General features: G+C 33.0%; 1 long non-coding RNA gene across 2 annotated transcripts in view; it reads right to left on the minus strand.

Moving 5' to 3' along the window:
• The window catches only part of LOC144257319 (uncharacterized), a 222,216-nt gene that overhangs the window by 106,442 nt on the left and 88,938 nt on the right, over positions 1–26,836 (minus strand). For both annotated transcript variants that reach the window (XR_013344424.1, XR_013344425.1), the window contains exons 3-4: positions 21,690–21,886; positions 1,298–1,394 (exon numbers count right to left, since the gene is read on the minus strand). This is a non-coding gene — a long non-coding RNA (uncharacterized LOC144257319). The remainder of the gene's footprint in view (positions 1–1,297; positions 1,395–21,689; positions 21,887–26,836) is intronic.

Here is a 26,836-nt window from a genome sequence, read left to right on the forward strand (position 1 = left end):
TGATTATCAACTACCATATTTTCCAAAATGTTTCAAACACTTATTTTTAAGGAAAGAAAGATTATCTTAATTACAAAAAGAGAAATCAGTATCATCATTTGCTTTGTTAAAGTTAAATACACTATATGGCTGGCTGCTCAAATAAGAGTCCTCACATGGTATAAAATAGTAGACCAGGAATTGAGAAACACAGTCCTAACAAAGACCTCATTTATATTTTCATTTGTTGTTTTTGTTAACAATCACCAAGTATCCTTTTATGTATATATAAATTTACTGCCCCAGATAAAATGACATCAGACAATAAATAATATATTTTACACACTTAAAACAGAAAGGAAGTCATCTTGTCATTTCTTACAAAGGATAACTTTCCAAATTAGAGTAATTTACATGCTTCAATTTAGTTTTCCTTCTTTTTGTGGAAATGCTGCATGTTATAGTTGATAAATTCTGCCAAAGAAAATATAGTCCCATATTTTCACCAAGGGCAGAGATGTTAAAAATTTAAACTTTTAAACTAAGGCTATTTCTATTCTAGACATACTTTCTTTCCTTTAAAATTCATCTTAATTGGTATAAATACAATGCAGCATCCCTCCTATAGCATAACATTACAGCACAATATTTGAGATTACCTTTTAGTCATTCAACATTCTGGGGGCAGAGTACATTACACTAAGGCCACATTGAAGTAACAATTTCCCCTTCAGTATGAGGGGAAAAAATCATTTAGTTATTTTTCCCTGAACAATGAAACAGTTCTAAAGACAATGTAAATACAGGTAATAAGATTTCAAATCAGTAACATGTAAAATAAGCTTAAGTGAATATTCATATTCACTTACATGAGCAATTCATACAAATGAAGGGTCCTGTATTATACATCAATCTGCTGGTATGCTAACATACCATTCCACTATAAAGAATTATGGTACCAAAAGACAAATATTTCTGAAAACTGACATAAATCAAGAATCTTAAGAGTCTCCTAAGGTTCATGTACTGAAGGCTTGCTTCCCAGGGTACACTATTGAGAAGTGGTGGTGACTTTATGAGGTCCTTGATAGCATGCCCTTAAAAGGATTAAGAGACCCTGGCTCTGGCCTTTTTTTTTTTTTTTTTTTTAAAGAGAGTGAGAGAGAGAATTTTAATATTTATTTTTTAGTATTTGGCGGACACAACATCTTCGTTTGTATGTGGTGCCGAGGATCGAACCTGGGCCCAACGCATGCCAGGCAAGCGTGCTACCTCTCCCCAGCCTAACCCTTTTGTCTTTTTGTACCCCGATTCCTACCTGTGTGGTGAGTGGCTTGTTTCAGCACACACTCCTGTGATGATACTGCTTTGCCACAGACCTGAAGCAATGAGACCAACCAATCATATACTGGAACCTGTGAAACCAGAAGACAAATAATTCCTTTCTCTAAGTTGATTACCTCAGGTATTGGTTATAACAAAAACCTAATACAAGTGGAGACAAATTAAAACACAAAAAACAAGATGAAACACAAGAAAAAGCAAAGCTATATACTGTAGGTAACATAGGGAACAGAAGGCCACTGTTTTGAAGATTAAGGTGTCCCTGTGGAGCAAATCTTAAAATCAGAAACAATGGAACCTTTTGTTTACTCTTATTCTTAGAAACTGACAATTATTTCAAAATAATCTTAGGAGCTAAGAATCAGTAATATATACTTTTAAGGTGATCATATTGTGGATTATAATAAATTTCTAATAAACTACGAAGGCTAAAAAATTTAAAGCCTTCTTCCTTTCCCTCTTTCCTACTCCCTTCTGTTTATCAGTCTCTTTCCATGCATGTATGGACAAGTAAAATTTATTCATTTGCAGAAGTTGGTAACCAAAACAATTAATAAAATCTTCCATAAACAAAGTTAGAAAGCTTTTCTATTTAGTTGACATTTACTTTCTGAATATGGAAATTCTGTTGATCAAGTTCACTAGGCACAAAAGATTGCCGATAGATATTTTGGTAAATAAGGAACTTTGTTTCTTGTCAGATTAAAAAATCAGAGAGAATACCTTTGAAATAAACAACTTAATCATCATTCTATTATTTTTTTATTCCAAATCATAATTATATATAAAACATTCTCTATGCCTACAGTTTACTAATAAAACTCTTATTCTCTATATTAACCTAGCAAAATGCACTAAACTTCATACTAATTATACAATTTGACAATATATGCTACTCAAAAATAAGCCTAAAGTGATCCATTTGATTCTAAATAAACATCACTCATCGCAGACTTTTTTATGATCTATATTTCTTAAGGGTCCACAAAAGAATAATTACTAAAATTCGTGAAATGTTTCACATTCCTTCTTTGGGAGAATAACCTGACTAAAGCAGACCACTCACTAATAAAGTGTGATTTAATAAATCATGTGGAATCTTATTTTGTTGAAACCCTTACTAACTCCTAGCACCATCTGTTACCATCAAAACTGTATGACAAGATATGATATATAATTAATATGTAAACAACAAACTAATTAAAATGGACAAATACTCCATGTTCCTGCCATTTGGGAGCTCTAATTACAGACTAAATTTTAAGCTTGAATTAAATATTTAAGCTGGAAAATTAACTTTTCTTCTCGAGCCTTGAATACATTAATACAGATATGTGAAGCAACTTCCTGATGGGAACTTAAACATGTAATTTAGTTTCATCAAAGCAGTTACTAATTGTTAAGCAGCAGTACCTTACCATATGTACACAATAACTATTTAGAGCTGAAAAGGTGGTTCTAAAACACCCCTCTGAAACCCTTTCCAGGCATAAATATAAAATGTATATACATCATAGCAGTTAATACTACACATTGAAAACAAATTAATCTTCAGATTTCAATGCTTTCTGAAGATAAATAGAATTTGGTCTAAATAAACAAAATAGTCCCTATAAGTACATGATAAGGTATAAATATAAAAGACCAAAATATATTCAAAGAAAAAAAAGAGGTATAAATTCCTCAGATTATACCAAATAAACACACTCTGACCTACTGCATTAAAATAGTAACTTAAGAGAGTTTATCAATTCTCTTTTCCATTCTAACTCTTCTCTTCATGGAACATAACAGGCCTTGAAAATAACATTCTAGAAAGATTTCAAAAGATGACCACTTAAACAGAAACTTATTTCTACACTTTTTATTCATGTTTTAATTTGTTCTTTTTAGTTATACAAGACAATAGAATGTATTTTGGCAAAATGCACATACAGAGAATATAACTTATTCTACTTAGGATCCCATACTTGTGGTTGTACATGATGTGGAGTTACCCTGGTCGTGTATGTAAATATAAGGCTAGGAAAGGTATGATCAATTTTCCTTCATTTTTTAATGCAGAAGACAGAAGATTTCAGAACAAATGACAGGCAACCATTTAATGAAATAAATTCTCTAAGAATATAAGAAATATCTTTTTTCATTGCTATTTTAGTTTTAGTAAACAGAATAAGAGAGATAAGAGAGAGAGTTGAACTGGTACTGCTTAAGAAAGACATATATCACTTTTTTAAAAATAGGCTATTCTAATTCCTTAAAAGCTTAACAGACTAATAATAGCAGGTGGATAGTATAAGAATTTAGTTACAAAAAGAGAACACTGTCAAAAGGGTATAATAAAAACTATGTTTGTTTATATTTCAAATTCTTTTGTTAAACAATAAGTAGATTAACCATTAGGTTTTAGTAAAAAAAAATATATATATATATATATAATTACCTAGGGAGAAGTAGTATATTACACTGTTTAACAGTCAAGGTCAAAGACATATACATAATACTTATTTGTAGTAAAGATGCAGTGTTTGAAATTTTTTTTTACCAGAACTTAATTAAAATTGAAATTATAATAAGACCTGTACTTAAGAATAAAAAGGAGTTTTGATTTTTTTTCTGTTTTGGCAATAGAAAATATATTTAGTATATTGCAATTAATTACTCCATTTAGGTTTTCGCTCAAGGACAAAATTATTGCCATTATTTTCTCCCAACATTTCCTTTTATCTATTCTATCTTAAAACTGCCACAGTTTTACTCATGCTTAAATTTTTACTCATTCTATAAAGCATTTCATATGCCTAGTATATTTCTGATCCCATAATGATGTTCTCTAATTAAAAAAACCCAGACCCACTCCCAACACCCACAAGTTGGTGTGCAAAATACTCATCATTAATTGACAAAATTTACCATATAGGTTCAAAGATGCCTAGTAATTACCCTAAAGTTTCAAAAAGATTTACAGCCACAGACTAGCAAACATCCACAGAAAGATAAAAGGGTACTCTTTGATTAACTCTTTGAAGTTACTATTTATTTTCTTTAAAAAAAAAGTTTACTTTTTAAAAAAATTTTTTGGTTGTAGATGGACACAATATCTTTATTTTATTTGCTTATTTTTTATGTGGTAGTCAGGATCAAACCCAGTGCCTCACGTATGCTAAGCAAATGCTCTACCACTGAGCTACAACCCCAGCCCTATTTTCATTTATTCTATGTCATATAATGATTTTTAAATAGAGGACAATCAGTAAAATGTTACATGAAGATAAAAACCCTGTCCTAAATATTTGGTGGATATACAAAATCTGGCTGGTTCACATTCAAACATCATGATTCTTCTCATATTAAATCAGTCAACTGGATAACAGAAGTTCCTCCATAATGTGGGCTAGAAAAGTCTATTCAATTTTATTTAAAATCTGTATGCTGTAAAAGTACATGTCATAGACTTTACTAGGATGACAACTATATAGATATACATGACATATTGATTAAACATATTGAACTGGTTTTTAAAACCAATTTATATAAATGATTATAATAGTCTATATTATGTTTAGTCTTTGAAGGCATATGGTAGTAAATTTGAATTTAATTTACATAAATATAAAAAGCTCAGTAATTTTTATCCACCCTGCATATGAAACAGAGCAGATAAAAAACAAGCAGAGTGTACTTTATAAACACTTGAGGCTGAAGCTTGAACACCAGAAAAATGAGTTTACTTCTTAAAAAGCAATCAAAGAATGACTGACTTCTGTCCAAAAAAAGAATGTCATTGAGTAATAATGAAAATTAAACAGTTGATATTTATATATACATAAGTATAATTTATGAATACATATTTTGCAAGTAGGATTTTTTATTGACTATATTTTCAAAAACACTAACGCAATAAAATCCTGATATATAGTATACATATGTTCAGAAGAACTACTAAATAAGACCGGTAAGACCACTTTGGGAAATTTCAGCACTTTGTAAAATATATATAAAAAAAAAAAAAGGTACATGAAGTGGTTTTGATAAATACAGTACTATCAGAGGTTCCAAACTTGATTTGAGAATGGTTCTACCAAGCTCTACAAAACTAAACCACCTTGAAATATATAGGCACTGAAGAAGGGGTCTTGACCTCATCTCACTATTAGGGTCTTTACTCTAATTCATGAAATAAATTAAATGACCCATATATTCAAAAAATTCAAAAAAATAATAAGCAGGATCCAAGATACAATCTATCAATTTGAGGTTTATGTTTGCAATATTATCATCAGAAGCATTGACAAATACTTATCATATGCCAGTTGTTTTACAAGTATCCTTTTCTAGTACTGAAAATAATTGCAAACCCATTTTATCTCCACTATACAGATAAAAAACCATGATACAACTTGCCCAAAGTCACAAAACTGGAACTCAAATTTCTTACCCCCAAACACTATCTGATTATAACACTATTTTTTTCTAATAATTCATTCTAAAAATTTTCAAACTATCAAAAAATTTGTAAGAATGTTACAGTGACCATCCATATGCCTACTACCTAGGATCTTATAAGTGACATTTTACTACATTTATTTTATTACTTACCTATCTGTTCACCAATCATTTTCAATATATTTCAAAGTTGTAAATGCCATACCATTTTTCAACATTACAATTACTTTCAAATATACAGAAAAAGTGAACAAACTATACAGTGAACACCCATGTATCACCCAGAATCTTCAATCACATTTGAGTTTATTGTTTTATTATGTCTATCCATTTGTCCACCCTTCCACTAATCCATCTTATTTTAATTACCTAAAATATGTCACAATCCAATTCCCTTCTGCCAAAAACAGAGATGTGAAAAGCTGTTTGTGTTTACAGCTATTATCTTACCTTAATTACTTTCTGTTCAATTAATATATAGCCTTGTAGACTTTAAATTTTTTTCTCCATTTCTCTACCTTTTCTATCAGGAAACCTTTAGAGACAAAAATAGATGCACTGGTTGATGGGAACTCACTTGATTTTTTTGAGAAATTAAAAAGTTCCCTTAGGATATCAGAGAAAATGAAAAGAACTCATTTTTTTAATTACACTTCCTGATGACTAAATAGATTTTGTCAAACAAGAAATTTGATAATATCTCTGAAACTATTTTGCAAAAAAAACCCTAAAAAACAAGAGATTATGATACCTTTTACATTTTTGTGGTATTTATTGTCATGATTCTATAATGTATACATATAACACATTTTCTGCTGGTAAAATGTTCTTCTCATTTTACATGAAGGGACTTCTAAATATTAGTATTTCCTGGGGTTCAGCTATAATTTTTGAATTGCTGTATCACTTTATCATCATTAACTCCATCTACCCTTACGTTCTCTTACTCCTTCACTTTTAGCACAAGTACTTTCAAACTCATTGGAACTTCCAGTTTGTCAACTCATTTCATTTCAGTCTCTTACTCCCTGTCTACTTTCACTTTCTTTCCCTTTAATCCTGGAGCCTATGAGATACGATTTTAACTTATGTCTTACTAGCACACTGTCTTATCTTGCTGTATTTATTAACTGTACTTTCCCAAAAACCTTCCAACACTCACTGACTGGACATCCAATTTGTTGAAATCATAGGAATTAATGAAACAACAGCAATAATTCCTCCCTCTCACCGAACTGAAACAGCCACATCCATTATGGTAGCCTAGAAGACACCATTCAAAGAGAAACTGCTCTGAAGAGTTGCAGTAAACTGACAATCTCCAGCCATTATAACTTCAGGATCCACTGTAGTTTTCATGCTAAGGCCACACACTCCCCAGACTTGCTCATCCAATGACAAGGTAGCTAGAGGAAGGCCACTGCTGCCCAAAATAGGACATCTCTAGTAGCCAAAGTTGTCTGTTCTCAAGGCCAACATTCCCTGATTACCTGCCTAGCTGAGACTTTTACAAAGCTGTACTGTATTCAGTGGAAAGTCTTCTGTCTTCCCTTCCCCTCTCTTACAGGTGCCAGGCCTGCATTACAGTCTAAAGGCTTTCCCTGCTTGGTCCTGTTCCTCTCTTACTTCTGAAGACTTTCCCACACTAACGCTCTTAATTTTCTAATTACATCTTAACTTTCTGGAGGACCCGAACTTTCATGTCACACTTCTCCTATTTCTAGCATTCTCAATTTTAAAAAATAATAATTAGCCCACCTCTTGTGGAAATTCATTCCTTCATTAGTCTTGAGCCAAATCTGTTATATCACTCCACATACGTTATTCCAAATTTAACTATTTTAAATTGTTTTCTCTCCTATATCACAACCTCTCCTCCTCCTAGCCCTTTTTCATCAACTATGAAGTCTCTGCGAAATTAAGAACAAACCTCTTTCAGCCTTGCATCATCCTCCATTGACCAGCTCTTCAGAGACAATGGTAAGATAGTACCTTTCAGAGGTCATCTATAATGCTTCATCTCATTTGTTTATCCATCAACTACTCTTTGAGCTTACATATGTTTTACAGCATTCCATGCCAAATGCTTATTAAAGACGTTAGGAATGTCAAATTCATGACATTTTTCTAACCCGTCTATTCAATACATTTTTCTAACCCGTCTATTCAATACACTCGCCTTATCTCTCACTTTGTCTTCAGTGACACCATCACTGTTTCCCTCCTTCATCTCCTCAACAAGTTCTTCTTTTATCATTACATTGTTTGATAGTAGTCCCTTTGGTCCAAGTTTACCTCTCCTCTATATATAATCCCTGGGAAGTCTTCTACCTGTCAAATACATTTATTTACCTTTGTTTTGCCAATGCCTGACACAATGCTTGAAAATGCTAAACAAAGAAGTTCATGCCAATATTTATGTTAATGACTCCAAGCATACATACATCTCTTACTCTAGCTGGTCTCCTGGGTTTGAGAGATCAATGTATTCAAACATCCCTTGAAAGTCTTCAATCAATAAGATGCCTAAACACAAGTCATCCTCTTCCCCTTCAAACTGTTGCTCTTGTATTCTCCATTCAATGAATGGTGCTACCAATCAACAGTCACTTGAGTCTAATACTTGCATTCCTTTCTTGACCTTCTTACATGCAATCAACTAGATTTGGCCAAATCTACCTCCTTTTCCCTTACTCTGATGCTAACTTAATTCAGTGTCTCAATTTCTCTCCTGATCTGCAATTGTCTCCTAACTGGTACCCGGGCTCTTGAGTTCTTGCTCCAAATCTGATGGCTAAATGTCACTTAACTATTCCTTCTAACAACCAAATCTGATCACATCTCTCCTTGGCTTAAATTCAATAGAGCACAATGCCTAGCACTGCATACTGAAACTCTTTCTATGCAATGTCTTCCTTTCCCTTCTCCTTTTGCCTCCCAGGATAAAAGAGTGCAGTCACTTAGAATGATCCACAAAACTCTTCAGAAAGAGCCTCAGATCTCAGTATTTCTCATGGTGCAAATCTATCAACTTGCCGTTCTTCAAATACACTTTGGGTTTACAGTTATTTTGGGGCTGGTACAGGCAATATTTTCCTCTATATGCACTGGCTTTTCTTCAACATTCTTCACACTCAGGCTTCACCCACTCTAGGAAGTTATCTCGGAACCATTCTTCAAGTCTAAGTCCAAATTGGTTTAAAATCCCTTCTTCTAGGACCAACTGTTTGCCCTGCATGATTCTATCACCTTATTCTTCACATGAGATGCTGACTCTTTAACTGTTTAATTTTTTTTAACAACTCCCCCATAAACTAGAAGCTGCTTAAATAAAGAATCATATCTTACTTTGTTTCTCTAGCCACTAGAACACTGTTTGGTTAAGTAATAAGCAAAAAGTGTTTTGAAGAAAAAAGTTTAAAAAAGAGCTACTTTAGTATGTCAGTAAAATTGATAATTATTTTACAAAACAAATATAACCCGTGCTTGCTGCTTCTCACCTTCACCCTGAAGCAGGATACTAGACCTCTACAAGCTGTCCTTTCTGGGAATCATCCTTAAGTCCATCATACATGTTCAGAACAAGACCAGTCAGCTAACAGTCACCTATTAAGTCAGTCAGCTTTGAGATACTGTGACAAAATAAGGAAAACAACTTAAAGGAAGAAAGTTTTGTTCTGGCTCATATTTTCAGAGGTTTCAGCCTGAGGTTGGCTGGCTCCATTCTTTGGACCTGACATGAGGCAGAACATTATGGTGGAAGGGCATGGCAGTGGAAAGCTGTTCTGCTCTTGGCAGCCAAAGGGGGTGGGGGTATTGGAGTTAAGATACAGTCCCAAAGGCAAGCTCCCAAGGACTCACAATCTTCAACGGGGTCCCACTCTTATAGCTTCTACCACCTCCTAGTAGTCCTCTGAGGTATAAAACAGATTAATCCACTGACAGGTCACAATCCTCTAGATCAAATCACTTCCAAAAGCTCCATCTTTGAACACTACTGAATTAGAGACAAAGTCCTCAACAAAAGAGCCTTTGAGGACACTCCAGATCCAAACCATAACACCTACCATGGCACATATGTCATTTCATCCCCCCTCTTTGTGTCTCTATGTGGTATTTTAGGTCTGATAATTCCGCTACCTCCAAAGTAAGATGAGAAAGCCTCTTCTGTTCTCCCCATTCAGGCATCTGTTTCCTGGGTTTTATACTGTTGGTTACAATGGCTACTGTCACCTACAGGGCACCAATGCAGCTTCTTTCAGTACTCTGACTCCCACTGAGGCCCACTTCCCCTCTGCTCTAACCGCTGCTTTGTTAAATAGGACTGCTCTCAACCATGGTGACTACATCTTTCACAACACTGAAGGCAAGTGGAAAGTGCAAAATGTTACTCAATAAACTGACAGAGGAAAAAAAAGTATCTTTCATCTAGTCTTTCACAGATTACAAGAGCCATGCTATTTGCCTCCTGACTGTCTTGTTCTGATTGTTTTTTGTTTTTTGTTTTTTTTTTTCCCTACAGCCCACTCATCTACCTCCCTTGATGGAGGGAGGTCTGGACCAGAAAACAAACAGAACCCAGGTTGATTTTAGAAATGCTGTTCTTTTAACAACTAAAGCTGTGTGACCCAGTGACATAGTTGGAGAGTGTCCACCAAAGTTTCATGTTCTGGAAGCTTGGTCCCCAGTGTGGCAGTGTTCAGGTGGTAGACTCTTTAAGAAATAAAACATAGTACAAAGTAATTAGGTCATGGGAACATTGTCTAGGGAGAAATTAAGGCTTGTCTCAGAGTGAGAGAGTTCTTAAAGAGAGCAGGTTGTCTTAAAGCAAGACCATTCAACATGTTTGGTCCATTCTGCAATGAAGCCAGTCCCATTTCTGTTTCTCAGCCATGTTATAATGCAGCCAGGGACTCTTGCCAGGATCTTAGCCTCATGCTGTTTAGACCTTCCAAAGACCCGAGTCCTCAGCAAGCCTCAGGAATTTTGTTTAGCATGGAAAGCATACAAAAATATCACCAGATTTAGGTCTTTGTATTTTATTTTTCTTAGAAAAAAATCAATTCATGTGCCTTTGCATCGAAGACTAGGTACAGGTCAATTCTGCTAGTCTCCATATCCCAGGTATGCCTGAACCCCAGAGTAAACACAGGTGAAGATCACACTGGTAAAACCTACCACCAAAAACAGCTTAAACATGAAAACAGAAACCAGAAATATCAAAACATGCAATATGCTTTTTGCTACATTCACATTCACAAATAGAAGTCTCCCATTCTTGAGAATATTTCATAAACTAACATTGTTATCTGAATATCAGTATGATTAGGTCAACAGTGTAAATACCGTCTATATCATAGCACTTCAAGCAGTGGTAGGCACATCACCTCAGTCAGTATTCCAAAAGCTATTTCCAGGCAAAGACAAGCTGAGGAAAGGATAGCTGGAAAGATGGACAGTAGGTAATAATCTTCCGGACTGGGGGAGCAGGTTGGTTACAGTGGCTACTATCACCTACAGGGCAGTAATTAACTATCATTAAGGTTATTCCTACAACTAGAAGGTTCATTCTTTATGTCATTAGAACTTAAGAAAAATAACTTTTCCTCAATTCTACTCAGTTCCAAACCTACTTAGGAAAGTAATGTGTACCAACAAAATGTAACCATAAAGAAGAGAAATAGAATCAAGGGTGGGGAAAAAATCAAAATTCTCTGAAAACAAATTTTAAACAAAGTGTGCAATGAATATTAACATTGATGAATGTTCAATTTCAATTAATAATTGAAATACATTAAGAAATTACAGCCTGCCTTTATGGTTATAAATAAACAAATAATTTAGGTTAATATATTTTCCATCAAGCACTTTAACACAAGAAATTTTTCTTCAAAGTATCATTTCTGAGGATTTTCAAAATATTCAGTTATGAAAAATTAAACCTTCATTTTTGCCATTTTGATACTTTTGCCATCCTTTCAATCACCACTTTTATGGATTTTAACACCATGTTCTCCTGGAACTATTAAATTTTCATGAAGAAAAAGAAATTTATATCTGTTTAATTGTAATACTTTTAAGTTGACACATAAGAAATAGACCTCCAACCTTAAAAAAAAAATAAGATGGGATACACAGAGACTTTAACAGAAACAGAAAATAAAAACAGTCAAGAAAGAACTCTGGTATAGATTTCACTCAATTTTAAGCGCTAGATAACTTTAATCTAGAAAGAAGACACCAATTCAGTCATAACTATAATTTTTAAAATAGCATATTATACCTTAATAGAGAATCTGGATAGTAGTGATTTTAAAACAAGCAATGATAACAGGAAAAAAATACCCCTCCTTTTGTTGTTTTTATTTAATTTGTAAATTCCTACCACAGGTGGTCCTTCAGACAATATCATAAAAGATTATTAAAAATATTAATAAATAAGGCTATTTATTTAAAACTTGGGCACTTTTTCAAAATTAATTCTATTCTCAATGCCTAATTATCTACAAGGTACACATGGTCTCCAATCTAAGTTAATATGATTGATTTTTTTTTAACAAAATTACTAGCATATGCATACCCACAAATTGAATGTTATCTCCATTCAAAGTATCATTTTGAATAGTTGTACATCAATTCTACTAAAAAAAAATTCAAAAAAAGGCATTCTAAAATACTTTGATTGATGAATTATGTATTCATCCCAAGAGGGCTACTTCAAATGAAGGCATTATTTTAACAAATAAACTTTGTATCTGTTACATCTTGATTAGCCTAACTAATCAATAGTCACATGAAATGAGGGGAAAAAAATGAAAGACACATATTTATCCAAAAAATATTAATTTTCATTTGAAATTTACATATTTAAAATAAATAAAGGAAAAGCAGGTAAATATTATAAAGTCAAACAATAACAAAGGGCCCTTATATTAATTACCTTTTGAGAATTGAGTAATTATTGAAAGTAAAGAAAAAAAACCTGTAGCAAGCAGTCTACAATAGGTAGCAATCACTGAGGACAATCTTTAAAGCCTACACATATAAATTTCTTAAGTTTTATAAAGCTTTACTCATCCATTAGTTTTAGTTGTAGTCTATGCAGAAATAGTTCCAAATTATAAACAATTCATTAAAAATGCAGCTCTTCTTAAAATAATACCACTGCTCTAGAAAAACTGCTATCAATTACATTCTAACACTTTTAAGGACAATAACATTTTTTTCTGATTTGTGTGGTGTTTTGGAATAGGAATAATTAAAAACTAGTCTGAAATCACTCAATGCATATAGATAAAAACATCTAGACATTTAAAATATATATAAATTTTATTCAATTCATCTTCATCAAAACTCTTCCCAAAAGTAATTTTAAGTTTTTAAAATACAAGGCCTGTAAGTTACCTTCTTTATTTTTTATGAAAGTTGTGTAAAATGAAAATTTTGACCACAAACTGTAGGTGTTAGATGCCTTAAAGCAAACTACTGCAATTAATATGAAATTCTAAATACCGAATATAATGCCACATAAATAGTATAACAGCCAAGTACTGTCTAAGAAGCCATATGTTTTTTCCCATTGTTCAAAAAAAGGAGATGACTTCCCGTCACTTATGTTTCTGATTAGCAAGGTGATTTATGCCACAATCACTAAAAATGCCAGCAAGTGAATGAGAAAATGCATAGTGACTGCACCAGATGTGCACAATAAACAGGAATCCCATTGTAATCTCTGGTACTTAGTTTATATGAAGGAATGTAGGAAACACTCTTGGATATGGCAAAGTCACTCTTTTTTTTTACATTTGACTATAAATGATATGAAATAAATTGTGTGTTTTATACTTTATGGCATGCATACATTGATAAATTAGGTACCGTTTTGTATCCCGACTTATCTACAAGACAAACCTGGCTAAGATCATGGGGATTAATTGCTTCAGAAGTGTGAAATGCAGCTTTTCCATTCTTTTCTGCACACTCAGTGAAGAAACAATGATTAATCACTGTTTAACTATTCTCCTGAGAATCTACAAGATTGCCAAAGCAGGACTTATCCTCATAAATCCAAAAAATACAGGTTTAGATTTGTTGCCAACAACAGAAAGAACATGAACTTAAACCCATTTGTTATCAGATTAAAATAATGTCAAAGTTTTAGAAACCTACTGGTACACAATTCTCTTTAGTGACTTCAGTGAGAAATTAGATTAACATGTAAGATATAACGTGTTTTAAAATGGGTAAGGAATATTTTTTAGTTTATGTAAGATCCTGTCCAAATAATATCAAATTACATATTATTAAATGTGAACAGAAAACCTTCCTTAGCTATATCAATAATTAAATTCCTGTTTCATTTATAAAAATTAAAATATACACTATCAGATGAAAACCACTTTCAATAGATTTCTCATATGAAATGGCTACTTATTTTAAAATATTTTATTTTAGACAGCAACAGCTGAATGGAATTTGGGCAAAACTACTTAGTTCCAATATTACTAACAAATGCCTTATCAAGGGTACATACAACTGAAAGTATAAAACACCAAACTTCTAAGACTATACCATGAATGATCCAAAAACATGTAATGTTTTCAACATAAATACAGAAGAACAAAAGTCTCAAACATATTCAAATAATTTAGGCTTTCAAAATATCTTCAACACATATTCACTAGCATACTGACTACACTGCAACTCTTAAGTTGAAGAAAAGTTATTGTTCATATCATTTACAAAACTTTGAGCACATATTTTTAATAACTGAAACCTTATTCCGTCTCAATAAATGCAATGTTAGTGACTTTCCTGTCAAATCATTACAAATTAAAGACTAACAGAAATTTCCTTTAAATGTGTCAGCTGTTCATAGACTACAAAGGAATACTAAAGTTGGGAATACTCTAAAGTAAAACTTCAAATTTCTATGACAAATATAAATGTTTGGTGAATATATTTTACTTAGAAGAAACAGCCACCTCTCAATTATAAATGGTTGTTTTTCTACTTGTCTCATTATAAGTTTATATATCTTCTCCCATCCAATTCATCAACTTTCCTGCTTCTTTCAGATCTGCTAAGTACCACAGAAGACAACTATAACTGCAAAGAAGAGAAAGGGAAGTTGTTGGTTCATTTCACTGTTCATTAAGCCCTTGAAAGAGTGAATGAGAGGAAGAGAAGATGAACCAGATTCTCTATTTTCTACATTTTACTATTATTTAGGATTGGCTCTCTATTATCACGAAAGAGTACACATACAGTGAAAACCTAAAAAACTTCTCAGTGAACTTTGAAAAAAAATGCTCACATTACCTAATTTAAAAAGTAAAACATCCTAAAAGGATATATTATTTAAGAAGTATATCTCCAGATAGTTCAGTATCTGCCATAGAGTAAATAATTAATAAATATTTGTGGATCAAATTAATTCATATTGAAATAATTTCAAAGCTAAAAACATTATAGAACTTAAAGCAAATCATTACCTTTTTGCTACATTTCCAAACATCTTCTCCACTCAAAATTATTCAATTCAAATGAAAAATAGTTAAGAGTCATCCTTATGTGTATTGCTCAAAACACACCACTAGTATAAAACCCCATAGAGACAAGTTTCTCTTGTTTAATTTACAAAGATTGGAAGCTCAAGGATAAACACAGCTTACAGAGAAACATGAGTGCATGAGAATAACATAGTTGGTATTTCTGCACTAAGATTTTTGCAAACAAGTTTGCACTTATAAAGGAAAAGTCACCACAGATGGTTTATTTAGACTAGTAAGTTAAAGGGAGAAACAGATAAAAAAAAAAATTGCAATGTACAGAAGAAAGGTGTGTGAAGTGCATGGAAGAGAGACAAATGATGATGTTAAATAATGAAGTATTTAACAGGGAATCAGGTAAGACGAGGTTAAAAGAGTTGGCGGTTAACAAGCGAACTTTTCAATTGTGAAATAGAGAATTCCCTAAGGACTCTACTCAGGGTTAGCCCATGAAATGCCAGGCAGCCTCTCCACAAATAGTACATGTTTCACATACTACACAATGATATAAATATATCCCTAAAGAAATTGAAAGAGATCTTTCATTGTTGCTTAAAGGGCAATTTGATAAGCTACACCCTGCATTTAGAGGGAAACTAGATGCACAAGACATCTTATTTCTATTATTCCTTCCATAAGAGCCCTCTTTCTAAAAGCAGAGTACTTAAGAAAGTTGAAAGGATACTGAGTACACACTCTCACTTGCCTCAGAAGACAAGTGAATATATAGATGTATAGGAGATATCATTCCAATGTCTTTCAGCTCAGTAAAAAGGACATTGTTTCAGATTATAGGGAAAGGGGGAATTGTAAAGAATTGAAATTTGTTGCTGGGCATCTTGGTGCATACTTGTAATCTCAGCTACTCAGGGAGGCTGAGGCAGGAGGATTCCAAGTTCCAAGCCAGCCTTGGCAGCCTACTGAAACCCAGTCTCAAAATAAAAAAATGAAAATAAAACAAAACAGCAACAACAACAAAAAAAGACAGCTGGGACAGTAGCTCAATGGTAGGCTGCCCCAGGGTTCAATCTCCAGTACATGAGACAGGGTGGGGGAGGGGGCATTTAAATCAGAGGAATGAGTGAGTCACTAGAGGTGCTCTGGGGAATACTCTTCACAGGCTACTCAGTTTTTTGGCCTTTTAACTGATCCCATACCACCTACTATTCTCACTTAGGTACTACAGTATGGGTCATAGTGAACAAGCAATTTGAATCATGTCACAGGACACCATAATCAGTATCTACAGCCACAGGGGCAGCTGAATCACTAAAGAGTACAGGGAGCTTGACAAGAATGGGTAAAAAGAATAACACTATTACAACTCAAAAGCATATGCCCACTCCATATTATACCAGTAGACTTCTGATGCCATTATCCTATCCCATGTTTATTAACTATGCTTCTGGGCTAAGCAGCTAGGAGGAATATGTATCATAATGAACACTACAAACCATTTGCATTTGTGGATTTTTACAATTACAATTTTACCTAGTTCAAGGAATCTAAGACATGAAGTACTTCATTTTTTGCCAAGTGCATTTGAATAATGACCTACCTAAGACTGGTATAAGAAAGAAGCTGATGGCTGGGGATGTGCCTGGCATGCGTGGGGCGCTGGGTTCGATCCTCAGCACCACATAAAAATAAAGATGTTGTGTCCACTGGAAACTGAAAAATACTAAAAAAGTGTGTCTCTCTCTCTCTCTCTCTCTCTCTCTCTCTCTCTCTCTCTCTCTCTCTCTCAAAGAAAGAGAAAGAGAAAGAAAGAAAAAAAAAGGAAGGGGAGGGGAGGGGAGGGGAGGGGAGGGAAGGGGAGGGGAGGAGAGGATGGCCCTGCATCCCATCTTAACATAGCTTGGTGATTCTCTAGCATTCTATGGAAATATTCACAAACTTGATATTCTTTAAAAACATCAAGAGATAAGTCATACATACATGCCTGCTGTATGTCTTAATTCCATTAATTCCATTAACAGAAACATTTAACCACAAAAATCCTAAACTGGAAACGAAATCACTAATTTATATGGCTAAAGTTAAAAAAAAATCACTAAGAAGTAAGAATTACAGAATAAGCTTAAAAGACATGAGAAGCAGCTAATCATGATGCTTCTTGTATGTCACACAAGTTAAACACAGCATGAAGTTTGACCAAAAGCTTTTAAAAAATGCATCTGTGCCCATATTCTCTGCCTTCTTCCTTTTAAAGATAAATCATCCTTTCTCCTGTTTAAGGATAAACCATTTCCTTTATGAGGCAATCTAACATTGTACACATTACTTTAATAATCTTCCACTTTTTTTTGCATAATCACTCTTAAAAATAAGCCTAGCTTGACTCTAACTTTCCCCTTCATCTGCCATATGTGTTTCTCTTCCATCTGTCACCTGAATGCCTTCATCTTTTGTTCTCTATGAAGCTGTTCTTCTAAAAGTCACCAATAACTCCCCATTAGAAAATTCAACAGAATTCACAAGTCCAACTTCACTGACCAGTAGAATTTACCATTAAATAATCACTTCTCCTTCCTTGAAGTGCTTACATCCCCCTTTCAGATATTCAGAGACATGGGAGTTTCTCTCTCACCTCACTGGGTTTTCCATTCCTAACCTCCTTCACACTCCCTCTCTTAATCCTTTTACTTAAGGTTCCCCAAGGATAGGACATAGTAGTTATATCTACCAGACTGTATTTAAAGTTAACTTTTATATAATCTACAACTGACAATTTTTCCTTCATCCAAAACATCTCCCTTACCCATTTACCCTGTCCGAACTTTGAATTCTCCCTGAACCCAGGTCAGTGTCTCCTTAACCTCTCCACTCAAATATACAATTTTCCATGTTCAAAATCAACCTTCTGACCTTCTCCCAACTGTATTCCCTTTATAATCTTCCCCTTCTTCATTAAATGAAAGTTTTTCTCCTGTTACTCAAACCAAAAACACTAAATTCATTCTCCACTTATTGCTTTCTCATAACTCAAATCCAACAAATCAGCAAACCCTGTTGTTCAAATGACAATTTTCTCTCACTTCTAACCTTCTACGTGGTGTCTCCGCATCTGCCCTTGCTACCTTAAAATCTGTTCTCAAACTGGCAATCAATAATTCTTTTAAACTACAAATCTACTAAGGAAACTCCCCAATAACTCTCTATCTCATTCAGAATAAAAGCCAAATGCAGGCATTTAAAAGATATAAATTCCGAGTTACTTTCTTAATTTAATATCCATTAGTAGAGAGTAACTGCAGTAACTGACCTTTAGGCTTTCCTTGAACAATTCAGCAATATTTTTGCCTCACAGCCTTTGTATATCGTATTCTCTGTGCCTAGACACTCATTCCCTCATGTTCTCCAGGTCTTTAATGTTCTCTTCTCAATGAGGCTTTTCCTGTACATGCTACTTTAAAATCTCTACCCCTCTCCCTATATAATAAACTCCCTAGATCCCTCTTCTTGTATTATTCTCCATCATAGAATCACTATCTAACCTACTACACATTTACTTATCTAGCTACCTATCAACCTCTCTGCCCTCAAACATAACCTTAATCAAGTTAAGGATTTTTGTCTATTTTGTTTTCACTGTGACAGATTCTGTAACAGTCTTCAAGGGGTTCAGACTGATTTCAAATTTCTCCTTAGGAATAATAGGATAGCAGAAAAAGTTTTGGGAATAAAGCCCTCAATGTTCTGATGAAAATTATTTTAAGCTTAAATATTGAACTAAATCATCAATCAACTGAGAGAATAAATAAGTACATTTTCTAATATGCACAACTCAAAAAATTCATCTTCCACTAAACCTTTCTAAAATTTTATTTAAGTGAATCTAAGAATGAGAATGGCAATGGGATAAAAGAAACAATAACTAACCCAGTAATACAATAAAAGAAATCTGAGAATGGCACTTCATTGAAAGGCCAAGGAAACTCGAGATTACTTAAAAAACAGTGTAGCCAACAAAATGTCATTTTGTGATTTAGGAGCCTGAAAAGACAACTGTGAAATGCTATCAATAAAAATAGAAGTATATCTCTCTTGTGAGCAATAAATGAAAATAATGGCAGTTTAAAAGTCTAATAAAAACAAACAAAAACTATATGCAAGGCAAACCATGGTACAAATGTGAAGCATAATGTAGTATAATTTTAAGCCAATGAAAAAAGTTAAAAAATCTTCAATTCTGAGGGAAAAAAAATGTCCACTGCTCAGCTAGCTCTGAAGAAAAAACAGAAATAAGTAATATTCTGGATTGATACATAATTGCTGTATGAGAAAAACAATCACTATGTAAGAAATAACAATTACATATAATAAAATAATAAAAGTAGAATCATTTCTCTATAATGTTCTTAGCTGAAAGTCATCATTACTATCATAAGGTATTCCGACAATCAAAAAATGGGGAAAAAAAGTGTTGACAAAATATGGAGAACCTGCAGCCCTCATACATTGTTAATGTGAATATAAAATAGTGCAGCCACTATATAAAATAGTCTTGATAACTCCTCAAAAAGTTATACACAATATTAAAACATGACTGAGCAATTCTACTCATAGGTATATACCCAAAAGAACTGAGAGAGATATGCAAATAGGTACATGTGTACACATGTTAATAGCAGCACTAACTCACAATAGTCGAAAGGTAAACTGAATAAACAAACTGAAGTATATACATACAATGGAGTATTAGTATTCAGCTAAGAAAAATAATTCAGTACCAGTAAGTGCTACAACATGGATAAAAAAAGGAAAATATTATGCTAAGTGAAAGAAGCCAAACACAAAATGCCACATATGATTACATTCATATGAAATATGAAGTAAAGCTAAACCATGGAGACAGAATACAGACTAATAGATACCACAAGTGTAGGTAAGGCAGACTTTATAAAGAGAAACTGCTTATTGAGTATTTTACCTTGATGTTATATAAATGTTTTTGGAACTAGATAGAGGTAGTAAGTAGTAAAATATTGTGAATGTATTAAATGCCAGGTAACTAATTACTTTAAAGGTTGATTTTTATATTTTATAAATTTAAACAATCTATCTTAAAATAAAAAGATATTCTGCTTTTAATTCACCCTTTTCTAGTCTCATATTTGCAAAGTACTTAGAAGATTTCCATAATTTTCTTTCAAAGACTCTTGAAAACTAACATTTATGATTTTGGGGAAAAAAAACATTTATTTGGAATTCACTAATCATTTAGGCTTCATTTCAGTTTCTTTTGTTAAATTCAAGTAAAATAATAGATTTTATTTTCAAAGTATTACATTAGTTCATCTCTGTATATTAGGATTAGGGATAATTTTTATCTTACTTATTTCAATATTTACCAAATTTTTTAACATAAAATATTACTTTTATAATCAGAAAAAATGCAATTTATTAAAAGGATAAAACATGAATGCGTACTTAGAAGAGACTATTGGGGAAAAGATCTGGGTTATCCAATGATGATACACAGAACTTACAAAGATAACAATGTTTCAGACCAAGAATGATTTGAAGGTATCAGAATACACATCCAATTAATGCAGATAAAAGGAAAAGAATACAGAAATATGTACCTTACCATAAAGGCTTGATTGTATCCAGAGACTTATTCTCCTTTAAAATTCTGAGATATAACTATTTGTGTCTGTGCTCCCCCTACACTCGAACCCCAATAAGGGCTCTAGCCTTCCTCAATAGTTACCTTTCCATCAAGTCACTTGATAGCTTATAGTGAATGGGGACAGTGAAGAGAAGACACACAAGAAAAAGCAGCTTGGCTGAGGCAGAAAAACTGTCTCATTCCCCTTACTTTCCAAACAAGTCAGTAATGAACAAACTTAAAGCAGGATTTTTGAAACTGTAAACTCGACATATTATTAAATAGGAAAATAAATTTAGTTATTGGCTTCAGCATGTATTACATGAAATATAAAAGAACAAGAGCACAAAGTACATCCTATGTAATTAGTATAAAAATTGCTTTAACTTTTTTTCAGTTTCATTTATACCTATAGGAACTGGCTTACAAATGTAAAATTTTTCTTATTATTGGCTGTGGTAGGAAAAAATTGTGAACATGACCTGAGAAATTTTCAACTCTACATTTATCCTAATTTCCTATTCCTCTAAAAAAAATTAAGTGGAGGCTTAAAGGATATGGAAAATATTTGGGAAAAAAATATCTATGGATAGAAAAAGTATAGCCCTGAAAATTGCTAAGACTGCTGGTGAGAAATGTTTCTTAAAGCTTCCCCCACATATTTCATGGACAAAAAAATCTATACAATTACTATGGTAAAGGGTATTCACAGTATTCAATGTTTAAATGTATATTATGAATAAATAGATGCTTACCTTTCAGAAGAAATTTACTAATCCACAAATCTGTTTGATACTTGAAAATGCATGTTTTTGTTATGGTTCAAAGATGACACCAGCTCAATACAACAGATTTCACCAAATAGAAGTCTTGACTGGTAAACAGGAATTGAAGAGGAATCAAGATCTAGAGACCAACTGACTTCTCCCTCGACTGTTGGAAAAACATCTACCTGAAAAATAAATAAATAAAAATAACTTCAATACTCCAATTCCAGTAGCAAACTAAAATGTTCCTATTCCAGTAGGGAACCCTAAACTAAACCAAACAATGCAAAATAGCAGGCCAAACAAAAATTCATGTCAGAATATTTTAGGCTCCTGGAGGACAAACATTACCCTACTCACTAATCACTTTCCATTATCTATTTTAACTCCAGGAGGAAAGTATCATTTTATAATACCAATAATAAAAGACATATCTCTCTCTCTCTCTCTCTCTCTCTCTCTCTCTCTCTCACACACACACACACACACACACACACACACACAGTCAGACCTCACTATAAAACAAATCACTTGTTATAACTTCATTTAACTTTCTCCTGAAATGACATACAAATCTACTCTTCTAACATACAGTAAAATAATATATTTTAAAATGATATAAAAAATGGAAATTTGACATTTTGAAAACATGTAAAAATTCCATTAAAAATGGATTTCAAAGCATTAATATAAAATTAGCGTATGATTACATCTGTGATGACAAGTGAATATTATTTATTTGTGAGTGAAAAATTAATTTACATAGCTTTTTCCTAGAGCAAAAGAAAAAACACATTACTTCATTTAGTAATGTATTTCCATAAATTATATGATGTAATCATATTTCTATACAAAATTCAAAATAACAACTAAAGTTCTTAAACAGACTATCCAATTTAAGCAAAAACCTCTTAATATAATAAATTACTAAACATATTATCATCCACCTCTAGATTTCATTCTTAGTTTCTTAACATTCAACAACCTGTTAAGAAGTATTGGTGGCACACTATATGTGCAAAAATATAGCAGCCTTCAGGTAATATGACGTAAAATGTCAGTGGCAGACAACTAAAAAATATGATAGCAAATGGACCTTAAAATTACTGAGAGTTGAAAGGAATTAATTAGATCAAACACATTGTAGTATCATGTGCTCCTTAAACCAAATAACAGAAGTAACCCACTGGAAAAAGGATTTCCAGAAACTGTCTTATGGCATTTTAGATATTTCTATTTTATTAAATATAATTCATGTTTCATCTGTGTTTGTATTCTTGTTTGCAATAATTTATTATATTAAAATGCAGAACTTCTGGGCTCAGGATGTGGCTCAGCAGTAGAACGCTTGCCTAGCACGCACGAGGTCCTAGGTTTGATCCTCAGTGTCACATAAAAATGAATAAATAAGGTATTCTGTTCAACTAGAACTAAAAAATAAATATTTTTTTAAAATGCAGAACTTCCTATTTATTTATATAATTAATTGGTGCTGGAAATTGAATCCAGGGGTGCTCTTCTTATTTTGACATGATTTTGGCATGATATAGCCCTAGCTCTTATTTTTTTTATTTTTGAGACAGTCTCAGTAAAGTTGCCCAGGTAGCCCTGAACTTTTGATACTCCTCTCTCAGCCTTTTGAGTAGCTGGGATTATAGGTGTGCACCAACACCTGGCTTAGCATTTCCTTATTTTAAACTTTCAATCTTATCTGAAAAGTTTCAAATGATACTCTTCTAAATTATAATACACATACAGAGAATATCTTAATGTTTTCACTGGATCTTTGCACAGCAATATATTCACATAACTTTTCTTCTATGGTTGAACCAAAAATTTCTGACCATTAAAATAAAATGTGTCTTTCTCATCTTTGCTTTGTAAAAACAGACCATTTTTGTCTCTTTAGAGTGAAAGTATTCAAATATCATTCGACTACTTTAACGTTATCTGTTTTATGATTAATGTGTATTTAAGTAACACTGAATATATATTGTCATACCACTGTCTTACCATTATTTAAAGAATGATGGCTATTTACCTCAAGAAGTATGACTGTAACCAAAAAAAAAAAAAAAAGTGACACTACAATCAATGTCCGGAGTAATTATAATTTATTTTATTTCTAAATACATACTTTAAACCAATTTGGGGCCAACTTTCCATTTCTTACACTGCTAGGGTCATTAATTAACCTTATTTTGACATGATATATTGAATATATCATGCCAAATATATTGAATATATCATGTCAAATTGATATACAGTGAAGGAAACCAAGATGGGAGAAAAAGAGAGGGCATTATAGGCAAAATTAGGAAACACATATGATCCCCTGTACACTCACTAAGGCCACAGCAAACAACTACACTTCCTCAGCAACTCATATGCAGAACTATTTACCAGGCTCTCCATGAAGACTATACTGGCTCCTTTTCTAGTTATTCTCTTAGGAATGACATAAATATTGAGAAATCTAGAAATAGATATACACATGCACATATAAAAAATTATTGTCAGTATGTAAGTTACTGCTGCCCTGGGATTGCAATAATTTATGTAACATCTGTTTTCATATTTTTCTAATTTTTTCCCTAATTAGCATGCATATTTAACGCATAAATGCTCAGACCACCTTTTTTCTGCTGACTGTGCCCATTTTTCCCCCTGAAGTTGTGTACTCCTAGGTAGAATTTAGAATACATGGAAACCAAAAGTTTATTGAAAGTACTAATTTTAAAATGTAAACAGTACAAAACTAATTTTCAAGAGAACACTGAAGTCTTAGGAGTTTTCACAAGTACATGTCAATCTGTCAGCAATAGTCATGTACTAAATAAAGACCCAAATGAAACAAAAACAAACAAAAAACCTACATAAAAGCAAAATTCTAATATTGTCTTAACTTTAAATTCTAACTTTCCCAAGAACTAAGAAACTTATTAAAATAGCTATGATTTCGTGTCTCGACAGGGTTGGTACAATTTTTAAATGTTTATGCCTCAAACAACTAAAATAAATGGACAAATCCCACAGGTAAATATCAAGATGTGTGTGACCAACCATCTCCTTTTTAAATTGTAAACCTCAAATACAACGCAGATTCAACAAAAGGACAAAGTTTTAGTCTAAAGCTTATGAAAGTTCAATCCAAGTTCTGGAAAGCTCTTAAATCAAAATATTACTTATATTCACTTTTAATAGAAAAAGTAAAACTAAAGGCAGATCAAATCAATGCAACCACAACTTAAGTATTTTCAAATAACAATGCTTAGGATGACAACAATGTAGCCCTATCTGAACTTTACTCCAGAATTAATCACTTTGTATATTAATTGCTTATTTATAGACTTTAGTCAGTCATTTGCTATTTGTCATCTACTGTCAAGACTATTCTGGGCCTTTGTAAACACTAAAATTTTGTCAGCCTTCAAGAAGCTTACAGTTTTACTTGGGGAAACAGCACATAATTATGCAAATGCATAACTGTGAGATTTTTATACCAGGAAACAGGATTTAGTTCAGAGATCAGCAAAGGCCTAAGAAAACAGTTTTAAGATGAGGTCTTAGTGTTATAGGATGTATTCCAACCTACGGCACAGCAAGTGCAAAGGTCCAAAAAATAAGTAAGACCAGCACATTTTATGTCAAGAAAGACCAGTTGCGACTGGAAAGGGAACACATGAGAACCAAAATGAGGCAGAAAAAGTAAGCAAAGACACTAAAGGGCTTAAAATAAGTTATGACAATCAACTCTACTTTGAAAAACACCACATTTGGCTAACTCACAGTGAGGGCCAAAAGGTGGCAGGGGAAGAGTCAGATGTGAGATAAGAATAACCTAAACAAAGATGATAGAGAAGGCAGAAGAGACTTCTGTGATTACAATCAGCTGATCTTGGTGGGAGATTAGATTATGTAGAGGATGAGTATGGCTAGCAATTCCTTTCACTGATGTACTGAACTCTGAAAGAAGATAAGGCACAGAGGGAAAGAGCTTAAATTTAGATTTAGGTATGTTAAACAGTTTACCTGTTGCTGATGTCTCATAGGCATTTCAATTTAAATGTCTGCAGTTATAAGGAATGTCTGGGCTAGGATCAAATTTAGAATTTGCCAGAATATGAGCATTTATAAAAAATGAAAAACCTATATCTTTTCCAATCAGAAAAATCTTCAAAAATCCAATGCCTTCCTAGTTTGTAGCTATTACACTATATCAGAATAGAGAAGTATTTCATATCTTGACAAACTCATTTAGGCTATTATTGGTTAATCCACACAGCATATTTGCATTTTATGTCTTATTTTGAACTGCTTAATAATAGTTATCATTTACGGAAATTATTTACTTTGAAATAGAATTGCATTTAGTACTCTAAAAATATGCATTAAAAGTCATTAATCTGGGGGGATAGTAGAGGATAGGAAAGGCAGCAGAATACAACAGACACTAGTATGGCAATATGTAAATCAATGGAAGTGTAACTGATGTGATTCTGCAATCTGTATACGGGGTAAAAATGGGAGTTCATAACCCACTTGAATCAAAGTGTGAAGTATGATATATCAAGAACTATGTAATGTTTTGAACAACCAACAATAAAAATTTAAAAAAATAGAAAAAAAAGTCATTAATCCTCACAATAATCTTAATTATCACATCCACTTTTCAGATGAGGACAGTCAAGTTTAGGGAAGTGTAAAGTTACTGGTAAGTCACTAAATGATAAAGCTTCCAACTCAGGTTATCCAAACTCATGGTCCATGCCATGTCCACCTAAAATAAAGGGTAGTATGTGTAGTATCAGGGGTCTTGAATTGTAAAAATAGATCAATTTCAGTTACAATCCTGACCACAGAACACCACGTAAGTACTCTGATCTATGTTTCCTCACCTGAAATTCTTAGTAAAACCTACTGACATTTTAGGAAATGTAAGTCAAACATCTGAACTGACATCCCCATACCAACACATGTTCCTCCTACCTAGGGGGTGAGAGGTGCCAATGGAGGGAAGATTTAGAGGCTATTCACTGAACTTATTGTCCTTCAACTAATAAACACTGACCATGAAAGCTTTGAAAACTAAACAGTATGTGGGATGGCAGGCAGGTCATTGGGAACAGCTAATC

Source organism: Urocitellus parryii, chromosome 10, assembly GCF_045843805.1.
Source record: "Urocitellus parryii isolate mUroPar1 chromosome 10, mUroPar1.hap1, whole genome shotgun sequence".
Taxonomy (NCBI): domain Eukaryota; kingdom Metazoa; phylum Chordata; class Mammalia; order Rodentia; family Sciuridae; genus Urocitellus; species Urocitellus parryii.